Source organism: Symphalangus syndactylus, chromosome 9 (genome assembly GCF_028878055.3).
Source record: "Symphalangus syndactylus isolate Jambi chromosome 9, NHGRI_mSymSyn1-v2.1_pri, whole genome shotgun sequence".
Lineage (NCBI taxonomy): Eukaryota > Metazoa > Chordata > Mammalia > Primates > Hylobatidae > Symphalangus > Symphalangus syndactylus.
Genome location: NC_072431.2, coordinates 33618116 through 33633772, shown reverse-complemented (window position 1 = coordinate 33633772; position 15657 = coordinate 33618116). Strand labels below are relative to the sequence as shown.

General features: G+C 38.1%; 1 protein-coding gene and 1 pseudogene across 4 annotated transcripts in view; one reads left to right on the top strand and one right to left on the bottom strand.

The window, feature by feature from the left end:
* The window catches only part of B3GALT1 (beta-1,3-galactosyltransferase 1), a 378667-nt gene that overhangs the window by 217386 nt on the left and 145624 nt on the right, over positions 1-15657 (top strand). The gene's annotated exons all lie outside the window — the stretch shown is intronic.
* On the bottom strand, positions 2243-5261 carry LOC129489397 (cTAGE family member 15-like; annotated as a pseudogene).

Here is a 15657-nt window from a genome sequence, read left to right as displayed (position 1 = left end):
GTCACTGAAGCAACTACTGACTGACAAGAGTACAGAAGAAAGAAACTTAAAGCACTAAATGCTATTCTGACTTAAGGTCTAAAATAAAATTATTCAGTATTTTTTTTCTGAGTCTGAATCTGGTAATTTCCAAGTGGTAGGAACTTTCATCACTACCAGTTCTACATAAGTAGCCTAAGTCTTGTAAATAAAAATAATAATTTAAAAATTCCAACTGGGAGTGGTGGTGGCTCATGCATGTAATCCCAGCACTGTGGGAGGCCAAGGTGGGCGAGTAGCTTGAGCTCAGGAATTTGAGACCAGCCTGGGCAACATGGCAAAACTCCATCTCTCCTAAAAATACAAAAAAATTAGCTGGGCATGGTGGCTCACACCTGTGGTCTCAGCTACTTGGGAGGCTGAGGTGGCAGGATTGCTTCAGCCTGGGAGGTGGAGGTTGCAGTAAGCTGAGATCATGCCACTATACTCTAGCCTGGGTGACAGAGCGCAACTTTGTCTCAAAAATAAAAAGTTTCCACCATTTCCTTGGAAATACAGTGCAAAACTTACTAGCTTTAGTGTATAGATTTTTTTTCCCCAATATTCAGTTTATTTCTGTGTTTTTGGCTTTCATTCCTTACTTCTTTTAAGCCTTTTGGAAGCATCTCTTTCTGAGTGGTTATGTGGGTTGATTCCCAAATTTTAATCCAAACTTTTAATAATGGAGCAGTGGGAAAAAAGACAATGATGAAGGAAATATGGTCCAGAACCTGGATTTACCTCTTCAATTTAACCTACTACTGTATTTGTGTTTTTTAAGAGCGCCTCTAAATATGCTGCAGCATGACATAGCCATGGTAGGTAGCCATACCTGCCAGATGGTTTCCAGAGTACAAACACATGTGGTTAGTGTTGAATGAAGAAATCGGAATAAAAATAATGTGGAATCCAGTGAGTCCACATGCCTGCAGCAGATAGCAACTCACACTCACAGCATCTAGCATGCCATAGAGCACAGCCAGATGGCAGCCTGGGGGAAAGCAAAACCCAGCATTTCCTCCAAGAGCCTGATCCTCAGCTTGGCCCATGCTTGAAATGCTTTAAGTAATGATTTTTTAGTCTTTAAGTTTTGCGGGGTTTGTTTTTGCTTTTTAAATCTGAAGGTGCCTTGCTCACTAACCCTGTTGGATTAAATCTAGCAAATTGGATTACTGTGTGCTTACTTGAGAGAACTTGGACTTGAAACAAGACCCATTTTCTTTTGTTCTTCTTCCAGATCCTACTGTGGATTCTATTGCACTTGGAATTCTTTGAGCCATTGAAATTACCTGGGGCATCTGTTAGGGCTCTCTCCATTTTAAGCACTAGGGAAAAGTGTTGCTTCCTATTGGAAGTGACCCCATGTCTAATAGCAGAGATTTAGAAAAATAATGTGTTCAATGTTCAATTTATTTAAATAGCTACAATGATTAATTTCTCTACTGTCAATAGGGGGAAAAAAATACCATGTCAAGGGGTGAAATCAGTGACCATTTTGGATAATGTCCATATGGGAATATTAGATAACAATGAGTCTTTGGAGAATGAGGCCCATGGATTTTGCAGGTGCACACATGGCAATTATTATCCCTTCTGAGCAGAATAGACATCTGAGTGCATCTCAAAATTTTAGTCACAATTCTTACTACTAATGAAACATAGGATCTATTTACAAACTCTTGTGCCCATTTCCAAAACAAGTAATTACACAACTTACTAACTTACTACAAGTTCACTGATAACTCTACCACAAGAACATGTATAAATTCCAAGAATAAAATACAAATAAGGCATTATGAAGGCTTTCTTGGAAGGAAGATCTGTTTGAATTGAGAGATAAAACATGAATTTTAATTGTTTTAATTAATTATTATCACAAAATGAAGTGAAAATTCTATAAAATGGAAATCACATGAGTAAACACATGTAATTGCACCATCCTAACAAACTTAGCTGTATTGTATATCTTTCAAACATGTTTCTACATCACTATACACATTTTGTTTTTGTTTTTTTTTATATTTAAACCATCTTTATTTACAAAATACTATCCTGAGAACTATAATTCCATTAAACATCAATTTGAGAAAAGTGTAATCACTTAAGTAACAGCAGTTACTTAAACTGAAAATGAGATCAGTCAAAATTACTTTTGAAGAAAGCAAAAATATTGTCAGGTTTCTTGCTATGGTTCTGGATGTTCAGTAGCAGGCTCCTTTGAAGGCGGAATCAACCCTGAAGGGAACTCGCTTCTACCTTCGGAATGTGGGGTTGGGGTAAAATCCAGGTCTTGGATGAAAGTAAGGAGGTAAACCCCTCGGTGGATAGATGTTTCTCATTGCAAATGGAGCATGTGGTGGACCTGGGAAATCCCTTGGTAGAAAATAACCTCATGAAGCTCCAAACATGGTTCCTGGAGGAGGTGGGGGGAAAGGAGGTCCTCTTCTCATGAATGGACCCCTTGTATCCACTGGAAACAATGGACCGCTGGTTGGAGCAAGAGGTGGAGGAATAAAGCTGGGGCCAGTTTCTTCATTTTCAGCAGGGAGAGATGAATCAGGCACATTTAAAGTACCAGGATCATCTTTGGCATCATTTCTAGTGGATTCCATTTCTGAAGGCATTGACCCATCCATTTTATCCAAAGAAGGCATATTAAAACTTCTGAGTTCTGCTGGTCCAGACAGTCTATCAGAATTAGAATAAAATCTGTCTTGCCTTTGTGGAGGAAGAGCTGAATCAGGATATGATTGTGCTGGTGGAGGAACCATCATCCTACGATCCTGTTCCTGTGGAGATGACAGGGACCCAGTGTCAGAAGGAGCCCTGTGAGCATCAGTTGACCTGTCACAGCTTGGTTCTCCTCTTTTATTGGTAATCTGATGGTCCAGAGGATTCCCTGGGCCGCTTGGGCTTCTTCCTCCTCTCCCTGGAAGCACAGGTGAGAGTCTGAGTGGATCCTCCAACAAAGTTTGAGGAGAGAGAAAAGCTCTCGTTTCAGATGAAGGCTGACCCAATGGTGAGGGACCATATGGGGAATGCTCTCTGCCAAATGCTGTATTTGAAACATCAAGTGCATTAGTATCTTTTTCTGAAAGTTCAAATTTGAACTCTGTTTCAGTTAATTTTTGTTTGTTGTGAGCATTTTCTTTCCTTAAATCATTGAGGTTTCTTTCAGCAGTCCGAGCTGCCAACCAATTATCATGTCCTTTTTTCTCGTAGGAAATAACCTGCTTTTGATAAAAATGAACAGTTCTCTCCAATTCTTCTTCAAGATCTTTGGCTAGCTTTCTATAGGTCTCCAGCTCTTCAGTGGCATGGCTGATCTTTTCTTCCACTTTAGAAGGCTTCTCTTCTTCCTCTATCAGGTAATTTTCCTCTATTGTCAGTTTCCTGTGGAGTGTCATTTCATCTTCTTGATATAATTCAGTCATCATTTCAAGTTTCTGTTGCAGCTTCTGATTCTCACTTTCAAAATACATGTTTTCTGACTGCAAAGATGCTTGTTGAGTCTGAAGATTTTTAATATGCTCTGTAAGCTCTTCCTTTGTTTTGCCCACTTCAGATAACTGAATAATAATGTGGTTTCTTTCTCCTTCTAAGGTTTTTTTTTTTTTTTTTTTTTTTTTTTGAGACGGAGTCTCGCTCTGTCGCCCAGGCTAGAGTGCAGTGGCACGATCTCGGCTCACTGCAAGCTCCGCCTCCCGGGTTCACGCCATTCTCCTGCCTCAGCCTCTCCGAGTAGCTGGGACTACAGGCGCCCGCCACCGCGCCCGGCTAATTTTTTTGTATTTTTAGTAGAGACGGGGTTTCACCGTGGTCTCGATCTCCTGACCTCGTGATCCGCCCGCCTCGGCCTCCCAAAGTGCTGGGATTACAAGCGTGAGCCACCGCGCCCGGCCTCCTTCTAAGGTTTTTAAAGAAACATTTAACTTAGCAGCATGAATCAGTTTCTTTTTTTTTTTTTTCTTGAGACGGAGTCTCGCTCTGTCGCCCAGGCTGGAGTGCAGTGGCGCAATCTCGGCTCACTGCAAGCTCCGCCTCCCGGGTTCACGCCATTCTCCTGCCTCAGCCTCTCAGAGTAGCTGGGACTACAGGCGCCCGCCACCACGCCCGGCTAATTTTTTGTATTTTTAGTAGAGACGGGGTTTCACCGTGGTCTCGATCTCCTGACCTCGTGATCCGCCCGCCTCGGCCTCCCAAAGTGCTGGGATTACAAGCGTGAGCCACCACGCCCGGCCTGAATCAGTTTCTTCAAAGCTCCTTTTGGAGGATCATCTAAGTAAGCACCATTTTCCGATTGACTGTTCACTTCTAATTCCAAGTTATCATCATCCGTCGTGTCTTCTTCAAGCATAGCAGCCTAATCTCTCATCTTTAGCAAGTGTCCAGTCAGAGTCTTGATGTGATTTTATCATTTAGAACTTGTTCTACGTGTACTTTGGAGTCTTCAAATGTTATTTTCTGTTTATTAAGTTCACTCACTTGTTCTTTCCATACTTCAGCTTCTTGCAAAAGCTGTTTCTGGCTTTCCTGAAGTTGAGAATTTTCACTCAAAGCATCTTTTGTTGCTATCGCCCATCGTTCTTCAGTCATTTGAAAAATCTTGCAGATGATTTTGGCTTCAGCTATTTGTGATTTGAGGGATTTTGACTCATCTTCTAGAGATTGTATCGTTTTTGAAATATCTGCCATCAATTCATCTTGTTGAGAATGTTTAGATTTCTCTTCTTTTAACTCTATTTCTAGACAGAGGATTTCAGCCACAAGTTCAGAATTGGACCTGTTCAGCTTTTCACAGGTTGCCTCCAAACTTCGTGCTTCTGCTGCCGCCTTCTCAAAGCTGGCATCCTCTAAAGATGACTCTACTTCATAGCCTTCATACTCTTTTTGAATAAAGCTAAATTTTTCAAGTAGTTTACATTTTTCTTCAATTAGTCCAGAAAGCGTTTCACCAAGTTTTTTCTCTCTTCCCACATAAAGCCGACTCCTAACTGATCTAAAACTTCTCCACAAAAAAAGGAGAACAACAAAAAATCCAACAACAGCTGCACTTACCACCAGTTCCCATGGAAAACCATAAGGATTCGAATCTTGTCTCATACTGTCAGGTAGTGCTGCCACAACTCTGCGTAGCTCCTCCAGGACCAGCCCCAAGGAGGGCTGAGGGGTAGCGCCGGGCTCCTCCATTGCTCCAAGCTGCTCTGGCGGTCACCGCAGTAACACTGGCCACGGTGTTGTTTTAGAATTCCATTTTGTTATTGATAGTGTTTATAGTGTATCTTCTTTTTTATAGTTTTTTTGGTTGCATTTTATAGCTTAGTGTATATTCCTTTATATATACATTATCACAGTCAATTGGTATCATCTTTATTCCAGTTTGAGTGAAGTATAGCAACCCTCTGTTATATTATGTTTCTTTACCCTCTCAAATTTGTAGTATAATTGTCTTACATACATTTAGAATAACACTAGACAATGCTATGATTTTTGCTTGAAACATCAAACATAATTTAGGAAATTAGAATCTATGAAAATAAAGTGAGCATTTTAGAGCTGCCAGAAAGAAATCTGACACAACCTGTTTTGTCTTTCATTTTTTCTTTCTTTCCTTTATATTGATCATAGATATTATGATGCCCTATCTATTAACTCCAATATCTGGATTATCTATAAGTTTGTGTTTTTTTGTTTTTTTTTTATTATTATACTAAGTTTTAGGGTACATGTGCACAAAGTACAGGTTTGTTACATATGTATACATGTGCCATGTTGGTATGCTGCGCCCATTAACTTGTCATTTAGCATTAGGTATATCTCCTAATGCTATCCTTCCCCCCACTATACATGTTTTATACAGTGATAGTCACGTTGTTATATATAGTTTTTTTTTTTAACTTTGCAACTTACTTATTAAAAGTACTTTCCTTTGTCACCACACCTGTCCTCATAATTGTCATTTTTTTGGTTGCAACATAATATTCTACTTAACATAATTTAATTAGTTTATTCACTATTGACATTAAGTTATGATATTAGAAAAACATATCTTTACAGATAAGATTTATTCCTCCTCCTTTGGTTTCTTTATTTAGGATAAATTTATAAATGTGGGATTATGAGATCTATGCTTCTGAACATTTTTACAACTGTTAATATATGATGCCAATTTATTTTTGCAAAGACAAGATAATTAATTCTTTTTCCAGCCATACATGAAGTTTCCAGATTCACCTCAATATTGTCAGCAAAGGAATGTCTACCCGTCTCTCTGCAATTTAATAGGTTAAAAAATGCAGTTTTCTTCATGCTTTCATTTTTATTTGTTTACTAGTGAAATCATTTTAACGTGTTAAGGAATAATTATATTTCTTCCTTTTGTATGATCTATTACAGTTTTTTAAATGAGTTTGTCCAGTTAGGGGGAGGTCTTTTCATCAGAAAACTCAGGTTGATGAAGGCAGAAATGTAGAGTATTTTGATTTGTTTGGATTATAGAGTATACAAGAGGGGAGAACAGAAAAACAAGCATGAATCAAACTGTGGCCAAATTACAGAAGGTCAGGAAAGGAAGGGCAACTTTCTCAGCAAGAATTAAGATTCTTTTCTTGCAAGAGTTGTGTCAAATATGGACTAACAGTTATTAAACAGGATTTATCCAAATTGGTTCATAAACAAACAAAATCCTCAATTTCAAACCTCTCTTTCTTATGATTCATGAAACAATCAAATATCATCTTTGCTCTGCAGGGCAAAGACATGATATAAATATGTTAGTGTCATTCTGCATATGCTGAATGTATTCTTAATAAATATTGCTTTTGAGTGTCAATATTAGTTTTTGCAATCACTGAGTTTTAAGTGTAGAATAGTGGAGGGGAGAAAAGCAATATGTTTCCTCACCAATTGCTAGGTTCATGGCTGAGACTCCTATAAAAAAAAATAGATTAACAAGATACAAATCTATTTAATAAATTTTAAATTATTTCATACAAATGTATTTATTATGTTTTATGTGACACAAGGCCTTCAAAATTGAAGACCCAAGAAACAGGAAAACTGTGTGTTTTTATAAACAGTTGCGCAGAAGTGTGATGGGAGGACAAAAGGGCATGATCTAATGGTCATCAACTGGGTCAGGGGAGATTTAGCAAGGCCTGTTCGTTTAGATTCTTCTTTGTGTCCCTGTGTGACATTCCTTCTTTTCTGGTAGAGGGTAGGACACCTGTCACATGAGAGTATTCAGGGGAGAAAGGAGGGAGAAGGTCAGAAAATAACCTTTCTAAGTTTTACGGCCTGCTTCAGGGGAGGACAGCAGAGAACTTCCTGTTTCTGCTGTTTTCTCAAATGCCAAGGTGCCTTATTTTAGGGTAGCATATCTGGAATGCTGTCAATAGGTAGATAGGAATTGTAGTATACAATTTAACAATATACACTTCAGTAGGAAAGATGTTTGATTAATGCACCATCATCTCAGTAATAGATTTATTATCAATACACAAATTAATCTAAAAAATAGCATAGTAATTGTAGCAATCAGGGTCAAGTAAAATAGTGGCATATTCGGCTTGACTACCAAAGCACACTAGCATTTCTATTTAGAGAGTTTGAAATTATCCCAAGCTTCATGACTATAATTTTCTTTGAGTTTATTCATTTTCTATGTTTTTGTGTCAGATATGTGTTCATGTATGTGCATTGATTTTTGAGATTTTTTTAATGATGTGTAAATACCTTTTTAGTTATGAATTTTGCAAATAATATAATGCTTGACGTACAGGCAGATTCCATGAATGTGTGCTTGATATGCTACAAGAGTAATAATAAATACTAAATGATTGCAAGTACTCTTCTTGCACTAAAGTTTACCTGATATAATTTAACACAAGCTTAACAAATTTATAGAAAATAGGATTTCATGTCTGTGATTGCCGTCTGTTATAATAGAATCCTAGTCCCAACTTTATACCTGCAGAGGAAAAACCTGTTGGTCACTAGATACAACTGCTTTGTTTGAGAGGCTTGATTCTTTGTTTATCAGAGCAGTAGGTAACAAAGGTGATAGATAAGAAAGTGCAGGGGACCGGGCATGGTGGCTCACGCCTGTAATCCAGCACTTTGGGAGGCCGAGGCAGGCAGATCATGAGATCAGGAGTTCAAGACCAGCATGACCAACATGGTGAAACCCCATCTCTACTAAAGAATACAAAAATTAGCCAGGTATGGTGGTACGCGCCTGTAATCCCAGCTACTCAGGAGGCTGAGGCAGGAGAATCACATGAACCCGGGAGGCAGAGGTTGCAGTGAGCTGAGATCTCACCATTGCACTCCAGCCTGGGCGACAGAGTGAGACCCTGTCTCAAAAAAAAGAAAGAAAGTCCAGGAAGCCTGGCCCAGTAACAGTTCCCTTGGTGAATGGGGAGATACAACCGCTGCACTTGAGCAAACTGAGTTGTACCATGTCTAAAATTCTAGCAAACTATAGTGTGGTTTCCTTTACATCATGTTTTGTGATTAAAATGTTATATATATATATATTTTTTACATAATGGGCTTTCTCAGTAATGCAACTCTAGAGATAAAGCAGGATTGAACATTTTGATAAAAACAAGTATTGTTTTATATCAACATTTTCTACTTAGGAATTGGCTTTTATATGGTGAAATTGATTTTTGTTTATTTAGTTTTGTGGTTTGATGCTGTCTACTAATTTAATCACTTATTTGGTCTTTGCTGGTAGAGGGGATATTATGATGACACTAGCTAAAACATCTGGGGGGAAGTTAAAACTTTCCATTATCTGTCTGCTTCACCTACAGCGTGGCAAACATCTGGACACTGCAAATTGTTCCCAGTTTTTGTATTCACATGATTACAAATGGTGCCAAACTCAGTCACTGTCAATAAACACCACTTGCATTGAAGTAACACGGTCACACAACTTGCAAGATCCATGAAGAGGATCTCAGTTGGGGAGTTCAACAAAAGCAAGGTTTTTACACAGCTTCATAGTCACCAAAGAAGAATCCCAGGAACAGGACATGTGACCACCTCATTTATTCATTCATTCATCTACTCAGTGTCATTCAATACATATATACAATGCTGTTGAAAGAAGACTTTGGTTTTGGAAATGGTGCATTGGAGTGTGGTGTTGTTTAAATTTCCTCCAAGAGAAAATACCCCTGCTACACATTGATGCTCTTTATAACCATTCTTGAAATTTTGGTTTGATTAATTGTTTACTGAGGATATTACATGGGGCTTTCTGACTGGCATGTTTCTGCCTTTTGAACACTGAGAGTATAATATTCTCAAGTTTCCCGTAGAGAAGAGGTACAAAAGATGCATTGGGAATCTCACACAAGCCATCCTATGAAATCAACTTTCTATTGTATGTTGTTGTTATTGTTATTGTTATTGTTCAGCATTCTTTCTTCATCTCCCTCCTTTCTTCTCTCTCTCTCTCCCCGTCTTTCTCTATATATCTCTATCTTTCTCTCTCTTCCCTCTCTCTCTCTCTCCTCTCTCTCATCTCAGCCAGAAAATGCTGTGCAGGTGTTATTCATCATTGAAAATACACTCCGTTACAGACAATTTAGTTTATGTGCTAGAGCAAATACACAGTTACAGACAATTTATTTAATGCAACCAGGAAATGTTGGTATCTGATCAGAGCTTCTAGTTGGACAACACGAAAGAATTTAGCAGGTTTATATGCAGTTAAAGCTGAGGAAAGGGAAACCATTTGTGAGCAATTGAAGCAGTGCAGAAAAGGGAGAGTTGGTAGATTTCACTGTCTGTATTGCCTTTGATCATTCCCTGTTGTAAAAATTCCTCTTTGTGGACAGAGGCAGAAATAGAAAATAGCCATATAAGTTAGATTTTTTTTTCCTGTCAGAAAATGCCAGATGTATCTTAAGAGAGGTATAACAGTGTTGTGTTTTCTTTCTGGATGCACTGCCTATGGGAACAAGAACACAGGCAGCAGCTAGAAATTGATAGAACAAGAATCAGACCTCAAAATAGAGAAAGGAGGAGAAAACTGGGGAAAGCTGTGCAAAGCGCCAGGGCACAAAGCCAGTGTTTCAAAACAAGAAACATCCAACTCAGAAAAGAAGAAGAAATCAATGTAGAATCTCGGGGACCTGCGGTGGCTGACACATCCCAAGGAGAGCTACCTAGGGCTCCGAGCATACCCTGGCCATCAGGCAGCAATGGCTCTGAATCTGGGGAGGGCTGGTACTGTAAGCAAATTAAATTCCTGCCAGGTAGTAAAGTAGAGGTTGAGAGCAGTCAGGGACTGGCATTTGCCACTTTAGTGGCACTATTTTCTTTTCATTTTTCAGAACTCTTGGGGGGTTCAATTATTTGTCTCTAATGATAAATATTCCGTAATGATGAATCCAGTGTTTTTCATTTATTTTGATTGTTTCTTCAAATTATCACCCTTGGCTATAGTATTCTCTCCAAATTGCTTTTGTTGAAGAAATTTATTTTGTGTAAAGAGGATAAAGGAGTCAACTAATTAGTCTTCTCAAATGTTAATTGTAGTACCAGTACTCGTTTACTTGGGATCTTTGTATAGTGATCATAGGCTTTGAGGTAGGCTATAGTATAAATGCACTGTAATGTAAGTGTAAATTCCATTTGTAGTTGAGAATTCTCTGCACAGATACTCCAAAGATAATGAATCTATGTAATACTTTACGGACTGAATACTTTTTTCTCCTTTTGACATAACAGTGAATTACAAATTATATAAACAATTGACTGCTCTTCTCAAGCAAAGTCAAGAGGCTGCAATTACCCCAGGAGAAAGACTTTAGTGTCTTTGACCTGACATTGACCACAGTTTTCAACTTTCCAAATGTACTGAATAAGTAGAGAATATCAGATATTCAGAAATCTTCATTCCTTTTAATTAGCTTTTAATTAGCTTTCTATGTCCTTTAATGAAGATTCAAGTTTTTTATAATCATACAGAGTTCATGACTCCTGCGTATCCTTAATACCACTGAAGCCAGAATTTTACATAATAATTGGTTACTTAAAATGCAATAGCATGGTAGACAAACCGTAAGCTATGGCTTTGAATTAGCGTGGCCTTTGATAAGAGCTTTATTCCACTGCCCTGGGAATCATATGCTTTAGGAAAGATTTGTTTAGAATTGGACAAAGATCAGATGTAGTAAAAGCTCAAATTCCTAAATCAAGTGACATGAATTTTAGTGAACCAGGGACATAAAACTGAATTGGCCCCAAAATTATTTCTTCCCTTGGCTTCTATCTCTACTCCACTGTCACCACCTCCAAGGTAACCCAGAAAAAAAGTGTAAAGGAAATGAGAAAGTTCAATGATAGGTGAGTCCAAAATTATTTTATTGAAAGGTCTAAATTCCTTACAGGTAAAAATTCTACTCTTTCCTGAAATACTATAATTTTCTGTGAAGATAGCCTCAAAGTTTTCTGTAAAATACCACTTAATATCACTTAACTAGTGTCAGCAGTCACTATTTTGGGTTGATCTTTTCTAAGGTTGTGATGAATTTCACTGTAGAACTTCATAGCAAATATAGTTTATAGGGCAAACAAAAAGAAATAAAGCACAGCAGGTGACGTGTTTAAACTACCTGAGAGAACAGACTCTACTTAAGAAACCTACTCTGTTTATGGCTTGCATTGGAATGAATGTTAGAGCTGGTGATTATTGATGCAGTCTTCTCATTTAGTAGATGTAAAAACTAAAGAGGAGTGAAACTACAGGACTTAATGAAAATTTCAAAGCAGAAGTTTTGCTTTCATTAAAATAAGTCCAACAATAGATGTATTTTAAAATGCTATTATTTATTAACCAGAAATTTGACATATACTTCAAAATATTACGATTTAATTCATTTAAATATTTTATTTGAACATATTACCATTCTCAATTTATTTTCTTTCTTTCCTTTTTTTTTGTTTTTTTGAGACAAAGTCTCACTCTGTTGCCCCCAGGCTAAAGTGCAGTGGTGTGATCTCAACTCACTGCAACCTCTGCCTCTTGTGTTCAAGCAATTCTCCTGTCTCTGCCCCTCGAGTAGCTGGGACTACAGGTGCATGCCACCACACCCAGCTAATTTTTGCATTTTTAGTAGACGGGGTTTCACCATACTGGTCAGGCTGGTCTCGAACTCCTGACCTCAGGTGATCCACTCACCTCTGCCTCCCAAATTGCTGGGATTACAGGCTTAAGCCACCGTGCCTGACCCCATTGTCAATTTATTTTCATATATTTAGTTTGAACTTCATCTCATTAGCCTAGTTTGTTGAGGTTGGCCTATAGTCATAAGTCTTTTTGTTCTGAATATAAAACTTAACAGTATTGTTTACTGTTTCCTATAAGTTACACTCTAATGAAATATTGAGTGATAGTTTTTACATTTGATACATCTAAGTGATGAAAGTTCAACCAGTTACCTAGAGATAACATTTCAAAATGGAATATTTGGCACCAACATCAATAGAGACATTCTCCTTGCATTTATGTTAAATTTGTCTTCAGTCAATTCAACCACGCCTGGTTGTGCAACACTCTCCTTGATTATTGGTTTACTCCAGAGGCTAAAATGTAAGTGAATATTGTAATGCCCACCAATATTATCTACAAGGCTTATTCCAAAGCTTAAATCCAGTCCACAGTGGAGGGACTCAGAGTCCTACAGGGGAAACCTCACATGCCTGATGAGCCAGCCCCACATCAAAACAAGTAAATAATCTAAACACCCCGAGGGCAGCGCTAGTATTTCCCAGACAACTTAACATCTACAAACTCGGAAACCAAACATATTTGTTCACCTTTAAGCTATTATTAAAGGACTGGTTACTTATTCAGAAGAACTTGAATTCTTTTGCCTCTATAGTAGTTTTGTCAAACTTTTTGATCTCTGACCCTTTACTCTCAGAAATTATTGAAGACCCCAAAGAGCTTTTTTACTGTATGGGTTATATTTATCAACATTTACCATGTTATAAATTAAAGCTGATAATGTTAACACCTTTTATTGAATTTTAAAGAAGCAATACACTCATTATATATTAGAAATAAATAATATCTTTTTAAGAAAAAATAGAATTATACTTTACAAATCAGCGAGAAGATGACAGTGGCTGGCCCAAAGGAAAACAGCTGGTTTCTCCTATCTGCTTTTGCAATCAATGTGCCATGATCTGTTATTTTGGTTGGAGTATAAGAAAAAAACTCAGGCTTCATGGAGATATGCAGTTGCAAAAGGACCTCCTCAAATAGTATCAGAGACCTACAGGGGTCCAGGGACCACACTTTGAGAATCACAGCTCCAGAAAAGACAATACCTTTTTCCATTCAGTGCTTGGAGAACATGACCACTGGAGAACCCCAGTTTTATTATTCAGAAATGACAGTGAGACTCATTTGTCCAGAAGAATGTAAAAATGTAAAAACTATTAAGTCAAACACTTCATTGTCAGAGAGGTTCCTATAATACAAAACCTGTATGTTCCAGCAGGGGCATTTTAGCCCACAGCTCTCTCCTGTATTCTCATGTCCTGCCCTTCAGCATTTTGAACTTATAAAACCCTACTGTCTGTCATCTAGAAGCCTCAAAACTTGGAGGACAACTGTCAATTCAAAGCCATATATGAAGCCTATATTTCTACCAATTCTTGCCCTAGAAGCACTGACTGGCTTCTATATTCTTGTTCCAGTTCTAAGACACCATGGTACTTTGCAACCACGCCAGTGATACCTTGATATATATTTTGTGTGTGGTCCTGGAAGTGCTTGGTTGAGTCATGATTATTTAGACTTTGGGAGTTCATTTTCCTCAGGAATAAATGTTGCATCTCTGGAACCCCTGAACTAATAATGTTAAGCCAAATATTCCAAATTTATTATCTTTTATAATAAAATTTCTTGTCTATTCCTAAGGTATTTTAGTTCAGTCCCTTCAGTTTTTAGAAAACAGAAGCTAAGAAGGACTAAAATACTTTCCCAAGGGTACACGGAAAGTAGGACAGAATTTATGTCCACTTCTTTTTGGACCCTTAATATAAGTGTGGTTAGACGGTCTAATGGACTGAAATAAATATGGCCCTGGAAAAATATACCCGAAAGCCCTCTTCCATACTCATGACCTCACCTAGTTGAAACATTCCACAGTTGACCCCATGAACGCCAAACTCCAGCATCATAGTAGTGTTGAGGGAGGTGAAGACCTTCCTGACAGAACCATGTGTTAGTTCAGGATCTCTAAGAAGGAAGGGTAACCCTAAGTCAAACCAATTAAAGTGACAATTGACTTCTTTCTCTATATAGAAGAACCAATTCAGAAGACTTCTGTGCAGATATTATGCCACTGCTGACCTATATTTAAAAATATTTATGGGATTAAAATTTTCTCTGGTGTTGGGGATCAAATATGCTTTAACAGATCTTGGCCCTTTAAGACAGAGATATGCTGGTTTCTTCATAAAATCAGTTTGGTAAGTCTGCGTTGTCTCCTTTACAGGGAGGAAGAAATGGCTTCCCTTGGAGCTATCCATGGAACTTATCTAAGGGACTCATGTTTTTAGCCTTCTTTGCCAGCTTAGGTCTGCCCTGCTTCCAAGTATTTCTAGCACACTAAGCTTCTTTGTGAGTCTTGCTATTACTAGTTTTTGAAATGGTACCTATGTTTTTCATGCCCAGAGACCTTATTCTGCCGGTTAATATTTCCAGTCCTACCCTCTACCTATTCATCGCCTTCTTTATGCTAGCCCCATCTTTGCCAGGAATCCACCCACCTGCCCCTGGTCTGGGCATATTGCCCTGCCCAAGACAGAGACTGACTTTAAGAGTAACCAAGACTAACCTTAAAAGCAACCAGTAAGCATGATTTAAGGATGATTGGAAAACCTTTCCTACCCCCAAAGTATTCCTCCATTTTAGACTTGGAATGTGACAAACCTCCTATTTGGGAATGTAGCAACAAAGAACAATGTGACTGGATTTGCACAGGGCACTGGATTAAATATTTTATATACTTCGTCTAGTTGACATCCATAACATCTCTATGGATTTTATCTCTAATTGGAGATAAAAATCATTATCCCCAATTTACAGTTGAGGGAACCAAGGCCCAGAGAAATTAATAACATGTCTAATTTAACACAACTGATATGTAGCAGAGGCAGTTTCACACTTCAGTCTAACTGGCTGTATACCCAGTGCTTTGTGCCTTGCAGAATAGAATCTGAAATAACCTCAAGCATCCTTAGATTCATTGTTGTTTACATGTAAGTAACATTTAGCATCTGGCCTTTAATATCTCTTTGATTTAGGCACTTTATCATTTTTATGTCACATGCTCATTCACCCTCGACCAAAGGTAGGGAAGATATATGTTCTTTGCAAACTGACTGATTGAGTACAGGTGTAAAGCTATGTCATCAAAAACCTTTAACCCCTTTCTTTGTCCCAGGTAACAGGCAGTTAAATCAGAGTAGTTTGCTTCAGGCCAGAAGATCATTGACCAGCACAAGGCGTCTTTACTTTTTTTTTTTTTTAGCTTAGAGATACCATTAATGTCACAGAGCCCCATAGCCAAAACGAAGCACAGTTTTGCAAATGATGGATTTAAC